Source organism: Podarcis pityusensis, assembly GCF_964106645.2.
Source record: "Podarcis pityusensis genome assembly, chromosome: 3".
In the NCBI taxonomy this organism is placed as follows: Eukaryota; Metazoa; Chordata; class Lepidosauria; order Squamata; family Lacertidae; genus Podarcis; species Podarcis pityusensis.
The window spans coordinates 85,073,144-85,088,864 of NC_138026.1; the positions used below are offsets into that span (position 1 = coordinate 85,073,144).

Below are 15,721 nucleotides of genomic sequence, written 5' to 3' on the forward strand. Positions count from 1 at the left end.
CGCCGCCATGTTTGAGAAGGGCAAAGCAATTCTGGTTTAGTGGGAGACGTGGCTTAAGGAGAGGCTTTCTGTGTCTAAGGTTTCTGGCTGGCACAAGAGCCGACGAGTAAAAAGTTAGGGGTAGGGCTTTGAGGTGTTACGCAGCGTTGCGTTTCGACGACTGATAGATGCTGCCGCAGTTAAATACCCCGAATAAGACGAATTCACTACTGGGGGAGGGAGGGCATGGCGTGGATTGTTACCTTATTTCTGCCTGGCGATTCTGTTATCACCTACATCTTCCTACATCCCCCGCTATTCGTTTTATCTCATGAAACGAGAACGATTTTCATCTTTTAGCTGGCTCGCTCCTTCATACAAAAAATAGTATCTATAATGTGTTACTAAATATGGTGTTGGGCTCATATGGTGTTGTCAGAACGGAAAAATGCAAAATATTTTGAGGATGCGATTGTGTTGTATCCTTTTAAAAACAATTGTGAGGTGTTGAGGGATGCTTTTATGGTCCCTAGTGGGGCAGATCCACACCATATATTTAAAATGCAATCAAGACACGTTTAAAGCACATGACTTCTCCCCAAAAAATATGGGAAGTGTAGTTTTCTCACATATTTACCATTCCCAGTACCCTAAACATACTACAGTTCCCAGGATTCTTTGGGGAAAATCATAGTGTTAGGAGTTTGTGGGTGCCAGATCTCTTTAATCCCTGGTTCCAGCAAGTTTAGAAGCCAATTAAGACAGCTAACTTCATCAATCCATTATTTTTAATCATGTAGCTGGAGAATAGCAGCATAGATATGGAGAGAGATGGTTGACATCATGTAGTGTTCAATTATTAATCATCAAGATGGATACCACTTTTACCAAGACCCATAACTGAAGTGGTTGCTGAACTACCAATAATATTAGGTTCCTTAACAATAATTGCGGCAAGGTGAATGGACCAAATAATAAAAAATGCTAATGACTAAAACTCCAGATGTTCTAAAAGCACAAGCTCACAAGACTGCATTAAAACTCTGATTTTAGCAGCTTCTTTTTCATCATCTTTTTTTTTGCTTCTGAGCCTTTAGAATGCACAGCATGCATCTTTCCCACCCCAAGTACAAGGAAGCAGAGTTCTAAACAGAGTATTTTTTTACAAGAAAACCAAACTCCCCACCAACTTATAGCATATTTCTTATAATTTCAGGCAGCTAGAAACACCCAAAATTATGAGTCTTATAATTAAACTAGACAAGGAGGCACCTTTGGGTAAGGCTGTGAAATCTATCCAAAACAACACAAGCTGCTACTGAAATACAACCATTTTGTGTTCTTGGGTGGAACATAGTCATCTGCGTTATAGCGGAGGGTGGCAAAGCAACCTGAAAGGAAGATGAAGGCAACAATACTGCTTAAGGTACAGAAAATGAAGAGGTGTTTAGGCAAAGTGAATTGATAAGTGGCTTGAAATTTAACAAGGAGGGATGATACTGAAATGTAGTTCTTAAAAGAAGGTTGCACAAATCACTTTGAGGGCCACTTTTACCTGTTTATTAATTCAAAAGGGCCACAGTGCTATATCACTATTGGGACAATGTCACATTTTCAACTAAGTGCTTAGGGGTTTTTTTAGTCCATTTTCTGTTAACTGAATTTGTTAACGTGTCCAGAGGAGGGCAACCAAAATGGTCAAAGGCCTAGAAACGATGCCTTATGAGGAACGGCTAAGGGAGCTGGGCATGTTTAGCCTGGAGAAGAGGAGGTTAAGGGGTGATATGATAGCCATGTTCAAATATATAAAAGGATGTCACATAGAGGAGGGAGAAAGGTTGTTTTCTGCTGCTCCAGAGAAGCGGACACGGAGCAATGGATCCAAACTACAAGAAAGAAGATTCCACCTAAACATTAGGAAGAACTTCCTGACAGTAAGAGCTGTTTGACAGTGGAATTTGCTGCCAAGGAGTGTGGTGGAGTCTCCTTCTTTGGAGGTCTTTAAGCAGAGGCTTGACAACCATATGTCAGGAGTGCTCTGATGGTGTTTCCTGCTTGGCAGGGGGTTGGACTCGATGGCCCTTGTGGTCTCTTCCAACTCTATGATTCTAATTTTTCTCTGCACCAACATTTCTGTCAGCCTCCTTCATTCCTTTGAGAGCCAGTGTGGTGTAGTGGTTAAGAGCGGTAGTCTCGTAATCTGGGGAACCGGGTTCGCGTCTCCGCTCCTCCACATGCAGCTGCTGGGTGACCTTGGGCCAGTCACACTTCTCTGAAGTCTCTCAGCCCCACTCACCTCACAGAGTATTTGTTGTGGGGGAGGAAGGGAAAGGAGAATGTTAGCCGCTTTGAGACTCCTTAAAGGGAGTGAAAGGCGGGATATCAAATCCAAACTCTTCTTCTTATTATTATTTTCTCCCTCTCTGTAGCCACAGTTCTGTGTGCTCTTCATCTGTTACTCCCTTTTACTCTTTCCCCAGTTCATAGGTCTCTCTACACCTCCTTTAAAAAAAAATTCTTTTTCCTTTCTCTGTATTTCTGACTCCATTTCTCTGTTCATCCATAGTACTCTTTTCTCATCTCTACAGCATCACAGATCTCTCTACACCGTATGTTACCCCTCCTGCCTCTTCTCCGTTTCTCCACCTTACAGGGTCCCTTTGCCTCCCCTTTACTCTCCTTTTCTTCCCCTAGGGCCAAACTAGGCAGGACTCAGGAGTTCATCTTTGCACTTCAAAAATGCAAAACCGTATCAGAGGAAACTGAAGATGTTTAGCATTGCAGCAGGCAAGAAGTAGGAAGTTAACCTCTTTCTCCTCTGCTGTGGTCCTGAGGAAAAGCCTTCTTCTAAAGGTGTAGTATTTGCAACAAGAGGGAATTCCCTATTGATGGGGGGGGGGGTTTACTCCCTAAAGCCAACACTGCCTTCAGAAGAGGAATTTTCCTCAAAGGCTAGCAGGAAAACTCTATGCCTGCTGCAGTCCCAATCATTATAATTCCTACCACCGCTACTGCAGCTGTTTGCATTTTTAAAAACCTGCATGTGAAATGGAACAATGTATTTAATGTCACATCTTATTTGAACCTTAGTCTCTCTTTTTGTTCTGTTTCTGCTCCCCTCTATAGATCTCTGCACTGAACAAGTAACAGCGAGCCACAGCACCAAATATATTCTCTCCTACCAAAGCAGGACATTTTTTAAACATATAAAATATGGGGAAATTTTCCCCAGCCCTCACAAATTCCACCCTGCCCATAAACGTAATATCAACCCACCCTTTTAATTCTGTTTGGATTTGGGGGGAAACAAATGCAGGTTTAAACGCAGCTCGCTTTCTCTTCTAGGCTTGTCATTTAGGACTTGCTGTTCTGCTTTAAGCAAAACCTGTACCTATGTAACCCCTATGGCTTAATTAGACCTGTTACTTTAAGGAGGTTCAATGCTTTTAAGCTCTTATGTGCAGATGGGTGGGGAGGAATGGTGGCCTTTGGGAGCCATTTTGACTAAGAGCTGCAGGAAAGGGATTCAGGGCAGGCCTGGCTTATCGAGTTATTTCAAAGGTTGAGTCCCCCTTACATTCTTGTTGTTATTATCTAGGGGGTCACTCAAATCCATAAGAAGAGAGGAGCATACTTAAAATAAATATGTGAGTGTTTTTAATTATTACAGTACTCTTGTTTCAAGAATATTCTAGAACTGAGAGCAAGGAGCTCCATTTACCATCAGGCTGCACTGCTGGGGCTCTTCCTTTTCCACAGCAATTCTGCCTTTTGGGAGACTTTCTTGCGAGAAAGGAGTATTTTTTTTTTTTTCATTTTGCTCGGTTGGACTCTCTAGTTAGAGCTTTAAAAACCTGCATTGAATGATGTTTGAAACTTTGTTCCCACATAGACTTTTGTAAAGTCTAAGCGTAGGTGGCTGGAGGTGCAATTGTAGGGGCTGGGGAGAAAAAAAATATTGGGCCGGTTCTGGCTATTGTATCATCGCCATCCTTATAACAACCCTGTTAGGTGGGTATCGTTATCTTCATTTTGGGGGATGAGCCTGAGGAAGAGTGGCTTTCCTGAAGCCACCAGTGAATTCATGGCAGAGGCCAGATTTAAGGGGCTGGACAAGGAGTGTTCGTATTGAATCCCACCAGATGTTCAGTGAATGCATGGGGGGGGCAGGATTTCCACCTTCTGTTCAGCATTAGTGAGAAAGGAGCTCAAGTAAACATTGATTGTGAGAGAGTGCTCATGTGAACACCCTCCTATGTGTGGGGCTTTGAACCCATATGTATTTTCCCTTACCAACCTGCCCATTTATTAAGATTTGAGGAAGAAGCTCTCCTGGTTATTCCCATGTTAAATGTGCTCACTAGAGGCTAACCTTTTTTGTGTTGGCTCCATGTCTGTGGAATGACCTCCCCACCAACTTTGCATTTTTTCAGACACCTGGTATAATAAACCCACCTTTTCCTGCTGGCTTTTGGTGGCAGATGGGTTAAGTTATTTGTACTGCTTTTAAATTGTGCTATTTGTGTAGTTTATGAGAATTGTTTTGTTTAGTAGGTATTACGGTATGTTTTATTATCTTTCTTTTTTTTTGTAAACCACCCCATTACCATTTTTTGTGAAGAACGGTATAGAAACCTCTAAATAAATGAACGACTAAGTCCAATTTTATTCAAGTCAGCAGCACCTAGAGGTCCTTGAACCAAAACCCCTCAATTTGGGTTGCCAGACAATAGTGGTCTATGGTGGTGGTGACAAGTGTAGTGGCTCAGGGTATGAGCAGTGAACCAAGTAGTCTTTGCTTCAAAGCTCACTTTAACCTTGAATTTGCTAGGTAGGCCTAGATCTGCCAGCTGTTCTCTTGGCCTCATCTCCCTATAAGCAGCATGGAAATCATAATATTACCTTATATTATAAGACTTATAGGGTTGTTGTAAGGGCTGCTAGGATGATGCACTCTGTGTACTTGAAATATACTTGCTACATGAATGCTAGGTGCCACAGTACCCTTCTTGCATTATGTGTGCCATTTCATGTTATTTTTGCTTCCATGAACCTTTGCAATCTTGCCTGGGATTAAGGACTGTCTGAACCAAGTTCATGATTTGAAGTATGATGTTTCTACAGTCTGAAAGCAGCTGGAGGCTGTGGTCCTGTGCAGGCGTCCCTGGGAGTAACTCCCATTAAATTCAGGAAGACTTCTGGCAACATGCATAAGATGGGGCTGAAAGATTGCAGAATAGTGGTAGAGAACTCACTACATGGAGCAGATCCAGGGTTTCCCATTTCTGATTTGTTTTTGGTTAATAAATAATGGGAAAATCTGTAGCATTTTCTCAATCTAGCAAAAGCTGGGCTAAAAGAAAATGCATTTTGGGGGAATGCAGCAGGCTCAAAGCTAAAACCCAGCTGAGGCTCCCAGTGGTGTTTTTGAAGCATAGTATGCAGAGAGGGGCATAAAAAGAAATACAGTTTTGCTTCAGACACTATTCTTGTTTGTTTAGCTGAGTGTAAATGCAATTTAAAAATGCATAGAGGTTTGAATGCAGCCCATCTGTCATGGCTTTCGATAGGACGAAATATCCATCAATCCTGCAGAACAAAATTTCTGCCTTAGAAAAGTACATATTGATTCAAGGGTGACGGAGAACTCCCCTACCATCCCTTGTAAAACACACACACACACACATTCACACTCTTTACTGTGTAATCCTATACATGTATGTTGAAAAGTAAACCCCAAGTTCAGTGGGACTTACTCATGTGTGTATAAGATTGCAGCCATTGTGTCCTATCTTGGGATGGGGTGGGAATGAGAAGAGCAGGACTCTCTTGTACTCCTTCCTGTGTTGCAACAATTCTAAAAGGGACTGCTTCTACAGCTGTAGAAATGATTAATGGTCTAATTTGGTTGTTTCTGTCACTGCCTCTTTAGGAGTCAGCAAACACTATGTTCATCTAGCCCAATTCTTTCCAGGTCAGCCCCAAAGTGGAACCTTTGCCCTTTGCCTGGGGATAACATGGCTCCTGTTGTTGAAATGTGTTTTTCAAAGTTATTCAAGTTACTGTTCATTCCATGACATACTAGTAAATAAATAGGTGGTGGAGGTATAGAGGTGATTGTTGCTGTTTTGGTGCTGGGGAATACTTGCCTCTTTCTGTCTTGATTCTTGAATAATAGCTTGCAATTTTGTGGTGTGCAAGGACTGCAAATCCTGTATTTAAAAATGTATATATATGCGACATGAAAAATGACTAAATATCCTCTGTGCATTGGCAACAGCCTTCCAATGGCTGGTGTCTTAATACAGGTAGTGGAAGCTGTATAAATAAATCCGAGTGAGAAGAGGGGTGAGCAGAAGGATGTGGGATGGGATGGTTTTTATTGACCTTTATATGTTTTTTTCACAAAGCCAATATTCCGCCTGGTCTTTGCAGTGGTGTTGATAGAGTTGGAACTTTGGCTCAAAGCCCTGGGCCTTAGAGTCTGGAGGCCTTCCAAATGACCACCCAGAGAACAGTAGGTTATGAGGGCAGCAGGAAACAGGTCTGACACCAGCATTTGGGACTGTCTGAGGCTTACTAGGACTGACACTGGTCACTGTAGAAGCCTTTCTTCAATTCTATTCAGGGATCAGCTGGTCAGGCATGCACATTGTTATAGAAGTTTATTTTTTTTATTTTTTTACTTTAAATACATATTGCCTTTTTCTAATATAAAATGGTGCTGATTCCTAAGAGTTGTACTCAAGAGTCCACACCTGTCAAAATTAATGGTCCTAAGTTAGTCATGTCTTATCATTTTTAGTGGATCTACTATTAAAATTGGGCCCAACCCAGCTGAAACAAACTTTATTTTTGTTTATTTCTGGAGTCATGATGATGCTATGATTTAAGTGAACTTAAAACGTGAAATTACACATGCTCAAAGTAAGGTAAAGGTAAAGGTACCCCTGCCCGTATGGGCCAGTCTTGCCAGACTCTAGGGTTGTGCGCTCATCTCACTCTATAGGCCGGGAGCCAGCGCTGTCCGCAGACACTTCCGGGTCACGTGGCCAGCGTGACAAGCTGCATCTGGTGAGCCAGCGCAGCACACGGAACGCCGTTTACCTTCCCGCTGGTAAGCGGTCCCTATTTATCTACTTGCACCCGGGGGTGCTTTCGAACTGCTAGGTTGGCAGGCGCTGGGACCGAACAACGGGAGCGCACCCCGCCGCGGGGATTCGAACCGCCGACCATGCGATCGGCAAGACCTAGGCGCTGAGGTTTTACCCACAGCGCCACTCGCGTCCCATGCTCAAAGTACCCCCCTTAAAAAAAAAAGGGCTGAGAAACTATTTTGTGGTGGTGCTTTTTTAAAAAAAATACATTATTATTATTAAAATTTGTATACTGCCCTATACCTGCAGGTCTCAGGACAGTTCACAGGATAAAATCACAATATAAAAACACAGAATACGTAATCAAAATACAGAATATGTAATCAAAATAAAAACAAGAACAATTATACCCACATGTAGTGTAACACCAAAATGGTCTGCACATTCAAATTCCCTTTGGATCTGGTAGAAACGCACACAAAACTCCAAAATTGTGAAGTTTATTAAGAGTTAAACTGAAATAACAGGCTGAATGGAGGGGGCAGAAGGTTGTTTCAAAAAAATTAAAACAGTTTAGTCCGAGCCTATCTTTCCTCCTGCAGCTGCTTGCAATCAGCTTTGGGTCTCCTGAAGTGTAAAGTAGAAGCCTTGACAGTCCAGTGAGGTGGGGGACATGGGATGGTATGGCAACAGTTCCCTTTTAAGAATTTCTGACCCAGGTGGGTCTTGATAGACAGCTGGCGTTGTCCAGGTAATCGCAATGCAGCCAGGTAGCTGGGAGAACGCCCAGGGGTCATAGGCTGAAACATTCAATGTGACAGAAGACTGGAGATGGGCCATCAAGGAAGAAATACGGCCATTCCTCAGCTCTTAGCTGTGACTCCTCCAGGAAGACCAAATGAAGAACAAAAGATACTGCCAATCTTCAAGTGACAGGGGACCAAAAATGAGACCTGCGCCACAGGCAGGAGTGTATGTGTGAATCCTTGCCACCTAGCCAACAGGGTAGGTGGAGCATTTCAATCAGTTCAGGACAGATGCTGTAATTATCTTTCTGCACTACAATCCCCTGTTCTTATAACTGTTTTGTGTTTGTGTGCTCTTCCGCTTCTGCTTTACTCCTGTAATCTCGCCTGCGGCCAGCTAGCCCTAGCCATTTAGGTCCAGGAAAGAGTCTGATCACTGATTATTAAGTTTTGGGAGGCATTAACTCAAATACAGTTGCATTCCCAATATGGCTTGCCCAGGGCTATGCACATTCAGTGTGTCCAATGAGTATGGCAGAAAACGCTATCAGAGTCCTGCAGGCTGGATGGTGCTGCTCTTGATGTCCTCTCCAAGTGACATAAATATACAGAAGCCCCATGAACTCAGTCCCTGGTTTGTCTCTGTGTCACCTTCCATGCTTCCACCTTGACAGCTATGCACAGATTTCTGAAACAGCTTGAGATTACAGAATTAATTAGAATTAAATTAATCAGTACATCCACCACAAGGCTGCCTGGTTCCACGAAATGAGCAATTCTCTTAAGACGTGTTTCCACAGCCAGGGCTGATGCTCATCACGCTTGTCAACACACACTTCTCATTTTGATGAGGTTTTGTCTCTTGCATGTTTGGAATGTGGTGAGCACTGAAAGCTTCTAAAAAAGATATATGGCAGGGATGGCCGTCATTGTATTTCAGTGGGAGTGGGACACACATCATGTTAGGAGGGGGACAATTTAAGGAATCAGGAAGTATGGGCCTATGATAAATATGCTTTTGTTTTTGTCTGGGACTTATCTGTGGACACTGCATATTCACTACAGATGCGCCTTCTGGAGGGAAGCCTCTGGATCCTCCAGAACTGATGAATAACAACTTCACAAACACCAAGGTTGCAGGTTCAATCCCTGTAAGGGACAGGTGCAAATCCCTGCATTGCAGGGGTTGGACTAGATGATCATCAGGATCCCTTCCAACCCCACAATTCTATGATTCTGTGTCCGGGAAGACCCTTATGTCACCTCTGAACATTGTTCATGAGCCACAGAGTACACACCATACACTGAAAGCACATGTTTTCCCCCAAAGAAATCTGGGAACTATAGTTCATGGAGGGTTCTGGAAATTGTAGTTCTGTGGGAGGGCAACTACAGTTCCCAGAATTCTTTGGGGGATGTCACATATTTTAAAAGTATGCTGTATATGCAGCATGGAAGAAAACCATTGCTGATGTGGCATGTACGTTTTGTTCACTGAGGGATTTTCATGTGAATTGCAAATGCGGGAAAATGTTTTTCTTAGGCTGCAATCTTCTGCACAATTAACTCTGAATAAACATGTTTAGGACTGAGCTGTTTGAATGACTTCGGCTATATACAAAAGTGCAGAAAATATACCTAATATATGTATAATATATACCAAATAGGATGAGGATGACCAGATAAGCAAGGGAGTTTCAATTTGCCAGTCTCAAGCCTTCCTTGCTTCATAGACAAATGGTCTGTCTAATAAAAGAAACAGCTCAGTATCCGCAATCAAGTATGTGAATAAGGTTACCTATATTGGTATGTGATTATTTATCCCACAAATGACTACTGGCACTGTCTTTTAAGTCAAATACTGAAGTAAAATCCACGAAAGCCACATACAGTAAAAGCTTCCCCCCATCTCAGACTTTTGTGAATCAAATGGATGAGCACGAAGCAGTGATCAGTTGTGCTTCTTCCTTGCCAAAAATCCAGCATAGCAACCCCTTGTCCAATTTATGCAAAAATAATCAGCTACCGGTTCCTTCTCTCCATGCCAGGCCCTCTCATATGTGGATCCCATGAGTAGCAAGTGATAAAACTGTTCCCGGACATTGCCGCTTTAGGCAGCAGGCTGGCTAAATGAATGCCCCTCCATATGAAATCTTGTTTATTTTAATATTCCCGCAGGTAGAAAAAACAGATGTCACAAAGAAAAGGTATAGGCTAGGCTTGTGCCTGATAACACTAGTTTTGGATATGCAGGATTCCTCACCCCACCCTGGCTCCCCCACCAAGAAGCATTGAAATCTGAGGTTTGCACTTGAAGTGATACAGTCCAGGAATCACCCGGACACCTTCCCTGCTTTTGGTGGAAGAAGCCTTGGTGTGGTGTGAGAGGGGTACGGCAAGTTGGAGAACAAGAAGGGGCTTCTGCATACCAAAGCCCCCTCTGCAAATGCAAAGTGACAGCTTTTTGCAAACCCAGGGTAGTTTTGTATTTCCTAAATGGGCCGAGTGATTACATCTTTCCAGGTCTCTTTGCTGAGCTCCATGGGAACGCATGGCTCGGCGCTTCCAGCTGCCTCTGATCAAGAAGTTAGTAGGGAGCCTGAAAATAGCATATTTCTCCTGATATCATTTCTCCAGCTCAGGATGACTACTACCAGAATGATCAACAGCGACAAACGTGCTGGAAAATGGGAACCTGGCGAAGAATGTTAATGCCCTCCAGTCCATGAAGCCATGGCAGGCTGAAATTTCACCTCCACCACCCACATGCACACTGACAGATCATTATCCATATGCCTGCTTGTGAAATTAATTGAGAAAATCCCCCAGCTAGCACCCTGCCAGAGCCCTAATGGAAAAACTCTCTTCTCAGTCAAGCCTGCAAGTAATAGGAAATAATCTAGACAAACCTCCAGCCACTCTAGGCCCAGCCCTTATCTAACTAACTTGATTCTTGAGCAATTCTTCTTTCTATTATCTCTGTGCACTTACTAGAATAAGCTGCATGGGCATAAATAGATCAATACACTGGGAGATGATGGATATAGAATGTGCATTGTATGCTGTGTGGATCCTCCCTATCTCATCCTCTCACTTTATCCATACGAGTATGCTAACTAAAAACCTATTTATCTGTCCCACCACCCATTTTCTGGGAGACAGCATGGTCTTGTGAATTTTTTATGGCTTCGCTTAGGTTGGAGACAATCCAAAGGTCAAACTCCACGCTATGCCTCCAGTCACCTTGCCAGTCAGCACAGATCATAGGGCTATGGTACTTTCTGAATCCCTGATCACCTACAGGGCACTAAATTACTGCTATTACGCTGCAATTTGCAGTACAATATTACTCTTTGATACACTACCTGCCTTTGTCTGTCTGCATAGCGGTGAGGACTGTATGCATTATTTACCAGGCTAAGCACACTGCTGCGGCTGCTGCAGCTTGCTACGGCACAAACGAGGAGAACTGGAAACTGGTTTTGAAAGCGTAAGGGAAAACAAGACATGGCGACTTGGCATCGCATCCTGTTCAGAAATAGTTTGCATCATTTCTGCATCTGACCTGTCCCGGCATGGGTGTGCCTGCTGGGACTTCTGGGTGTCATGGTGGCAAGCATCTGGAGGGCACCAGGTTAGCAAAGGCTGATAAATGATGGGTGATAATCTTTCTCCTGGAGGAGTTTCCTTCCAAACCATTGGCTGCCCTTTGGGACAACCAAAGAAGACCCTGAATTCAATACAGAACACACTCAAGGCTTTGCTCATCTCCTGTACCCCACTGGGACCACACTCGGGGAGTTCAGGCAAAGCCCAGAGAATGATTTAAAAGACCTGCAGTGACTTATCTAGTGTGTAGGAGAGCTTGGGGGGGGGGATATCATATCTGGCAACCAATGCACCCCTATTTCAGATAGTACATGGGTAGATAGGTTTTAAACACCCAGGACCCAAATTTTCATGCCCCCTCTAGTAGCTATGGTAGCTCATTTACCAGAAGTAATTTAGCATTAACCCTGGAAGTGTATACTCGATTCTGACCAAACTTAGCCTCCAGAGTTCATGCTAAATGCATTAACACCCCCAAGATAGTCTTGCTTCTCTCAGCCCCAGCCTTGGATTCAAACAGGGATCAGGCATGACTGTTTCTTCCAGGCTTCTTCCAGGTTTCAGATTCATGGTTGTCTATTGCTTGTTTTGCTGTTTTGTATTGCTCATTCATTGTTTTGTTATGCTTGCTTTGTTGGATGGTAGTAAACAGGCTTCTGCACTGGGCTGGCACCAGGGGTAGGGATTGCTGGGCCACCTCCCAAGGCCCATGCTTCTGCAAGGAAGCAATTGTCAGTCTCTGCTGCACCCTAGTCCTGCAGTTTTTTCTTCTTGCTATCGTCTGTTCACCTGCCCTCTCCAAGTAATTGCAGTGATAGAATGCTGCTCAGTTGACATTAATTAATTTAATAAAAACATTTTTAATCCACTCTTCAGCAGAAAAGGCTCTCATATTTTTTTTTTAAAGGGGGGAAAGTTCCTTCCTGCTCCCAGGGTTGCAATCTAAAAGCCAAAACACAAAAAGAAAAAAAGATGGGGAGGGAGAGTTTAAAAAGCAGATTCAGGCAACAGTTCTAAAGATGCATAGTTCTTATAACAACCCACTGGGATGAAAACAGTTCAGTGAGAGGAGGAACTAAAAGGAGCTGGCAACTCAATATAGCCAATGGCATGGCCCTGCTTCTCTTTTCCTGCTTCAGCCTGATGGAATTGCTGCCACTAGGTGATAGCAGCCTGCTGGAAACCTAGGCTGCAATCCTAACCCCATGTTTCTGTGAGTAAGCCCCATTAAATTCAACAGGACTTCTGAATTGACATAGGTAAAGGTGCAGCCTAAGTAACCATCTTGGCTTTGCTGCCTGAACGAGTCTGCAAAAATGGGCTAGGGGACAGAGTTGTCAAGCCCCTGACAGGCCACAACAGCTAGTGAATTGCATTTGGCTCGAGTGAAAGAGGAGGTCACGAATTGTGCAAGTCTGTTTTTACGAGAGCAGCCTGTGGGTCCCAGTGTGCTAAAGGCATTTATTTGGATTCATTAAGTTCTCTCCACACATATACGGTAGCCAGACCTTATCAGTGCATACATAGACAAGGCCATTCTGGTATGTGCTTTTGATTCCTCGTGATGCTATTGCAATGCTAGAGCGTTCAAACAGCTCTGTACCAAACCAGTTAATCAGAGGGGAGCAAAGTAATATACACAGACACAAGTACATAGAGTTCAGCGGGCTCCATCTACTGTGGTTTAGAATCCAGTTCACGGATAAGATAATGTTTCCTCACTAGCTGATTGTCAGGGGAGAGTAGAGTAGGAGGCAGAGTTGTGATTATTGTAGAGAGCCTGAGAGTGGAATTGGCTGGCACTTCAAGAGGCTGTACTGTTGTTTTCCCTGCTCCAGGCTGTGTTTGAGGGATTTGCTTGCTCTTTCTCCAACAGGATTCCTTGGCCCCATTATTGTTCCACCACAGGAAGCAGATTGCTGGTTGCTTTTCCAGCTCATCCCCCAAAGCAGTCCTTAAAGGAGATGGGTTTCTGATTGAAATACTCCCCGTCAATTGCTGTAGAGATTCATCTGAAAGAGCATGAGCACCCTGCAGGTGAAATTGCCCAAAAAGAGGGGGGTGGGCTTTCCCCAGGCCTCAGGCTTCCTCTGCCATACACATGGCATCTGTGCAATGATGCACCTCCTCTGCACTTCACACCCTCCCTTCCATATGCTTTCTTGACTCACCCCTGAAAGCCTTCTCAGCAGTGGCCCCTTGCTTATGGAGTGCCCTCCCAGGAGAGCTTCGTCTGGCACTCACTTTAATGCCATTGGATGGCATTGGAAGACCTTTTTATTTTAAATTCCGTGCTCCTAATGGCTGGTTTTATGATATGTGTTATATTTTACTTTTTCATGTGATTGTTTTGTTAGTGCTGCTGTTTGTATCTGTGTGGAATTGTGATTTAATACTGTTTTTACTATGTCCGATCATCATTCAGAGAACAATTAGTATAGGGTAGCTATTAAAAAGAGGACCTGAGCAATCCCAAAGTAGTGGTGGTGGAGGAACTGCCCCTTCCTAAGGCCTGCCAGCTCACTCAGCCAGGGTGAAAGGTGGCGCTGCTGAATAGATGCTGTAGCAGCCTGCTGGAAACGTAGAATGCAATCCTAAACCCACGGCCCCACTGAATTCAACAAGACTTAACTTCTGAGTGGAGCTGCAGATTTATGTTATCTGTATTAACATCCCTCTTTGACAATGTCTCTTCAGTCACCTTGCTCAGCCTATAGAATCCCCATCTTATAAGTATAAGAGTGGGATGGGGTCCAAAACAAAAGCTGGAGTTCATCAAGGTGCCAAATGAAAAAAGAATGAGAGCTGGATCTTAGACCTGGGAGTTTCCAAACTCAGGAAATGCTTGGCGGGGAAAACCCACTGTTTGTGATTCTTGATATGTCCAAATGAGCCCAAGGGCACTTCCAGATGGCCGCTATTCTCAGGTGGGATTCTATAACATACCGGCAAATTCAGGTTGTGCAATTAAAGTTGATCTGGAGGTCTTGCACAACAAACCAGCTGCCCCCGAAAGATCGGCCATTTTGCAATAAAGAAAGTTATGGGGATATACATTAGAATACACTTGCTTGACACAGCATCATGTAACATCCAGGCAAACAAATCAGAATGATGCTCAGTAAACAAGTCATCTGTAAGCATCCCAATTTTCCACTGCTGGCTCAGGGACTGAGACCATCTAGGAGTCTGTATGGCACACATTTAGGCACAGATGCCTGTCCCTTATTGTTTCAGAGTGTCTTTTTCCAGTCAGGCCTTATGCTGCAAATGTGGCATAAGCAAACTACAGGGACACATTGGCATGGAAGGCAAGAGGTAGTGACAAAAGGTCCCTGTGTGCAAGGCACACATTTTGATTTTCTAATTTGGGATTGAAGCTCTGAAAGGCACAAGCTAGTAGGGTTTGAATGCATCATAATGACATACAAATGAGCTCTCCTGTGCCAAAGCTTTGCAACCCAAAGAAAGGACAACAATGAGCCAAGCTAGTTAGCTTCAGCCTCCAATGGCCAGTCCTTGAAATGACATTAAGAGCCCTGCTGAGGTTGGGGGAGCTGTCAAGGCTTGGTGGCAAACAGAGCGCAACAGCAGGGAAGCAGCACAGAAATGCGCAACAAGAGCATCAAGGCAGACCCAGTGGCTTTGTGTTCAGATCTGGATCCAGACCGATCAGGCCTGTCAGGGTTTCTTTGCCAAGCAGAAAGGAGCAAATGCTCTTCGGCTCTGTGGTGCCTGCATGCTGCGCTAGCATCTCCATATTTCCCCATTCTGGTCATGTCTGAGCTGCCAGGTTCGTGCGTAGTGCTTCTTCTCTTGCTGAACTGGCCAACAAGCCCACCTGCTTCCAAAGGCAATTCAGGCCCCAGCTTCCAAGGTGGCAGCAGCGAATTCAAATTGGAAAGCTCTTGGGCCTGGAGCTCAAAACTCCGCTTTCAGGTTTCAATGTGCTGGAGGTTAATGAGAAAAAGCATAGCCAGAAATGAACAAATGTAGCAGTTGGCTGTTCCCAAACTGCTGAAGATGTGCAGAGGACTGAACATTTCCCAAAAGGATATCTGAATTCCACAGGATGTAAGGTGGAGGTGGAGAACCTTTTTCAGCCCAAGGCAGTGCAGGCTTCTCCATTTGGGCAAACATGGCTCTACCCTGCCAACCGCAGTCTGCCCTTGGTGGAACCGCAGTCTGCCTTCTTTCTTGCATCCAGTCCAGGGTGTGACACTCAAAATGTATGTGGCCTCTCTTTTTAAAAGACATGCATGATGTGTAGTTGAAACTCCCCTCTCCTTT

The 15,721-nt window shown here is 44.0% G+C and overlaps 1 long non-coding RNA gene across 1 annotated transcript; it reads left to right on the forward strand.

Annotated features, from left to right (window-relative positions):
- The first annotated feature begins 20 nt into the window (after nt 1-20).
- On the forward strand, nt 21-5,077 carry LOC308474238. Its single transcript, XR_013984602.1, has 4 exons — nt 21-113; nt 2,674-2,832; nt 3,106-3,626; nt 4,413-5,077. It is a non-coding gene; the product is annotated as an uncharacterized lncRNA (long non-coding RNA).
- Nucleotides 5,078-15,721: the final 10,644 nt, after the last annotated feature.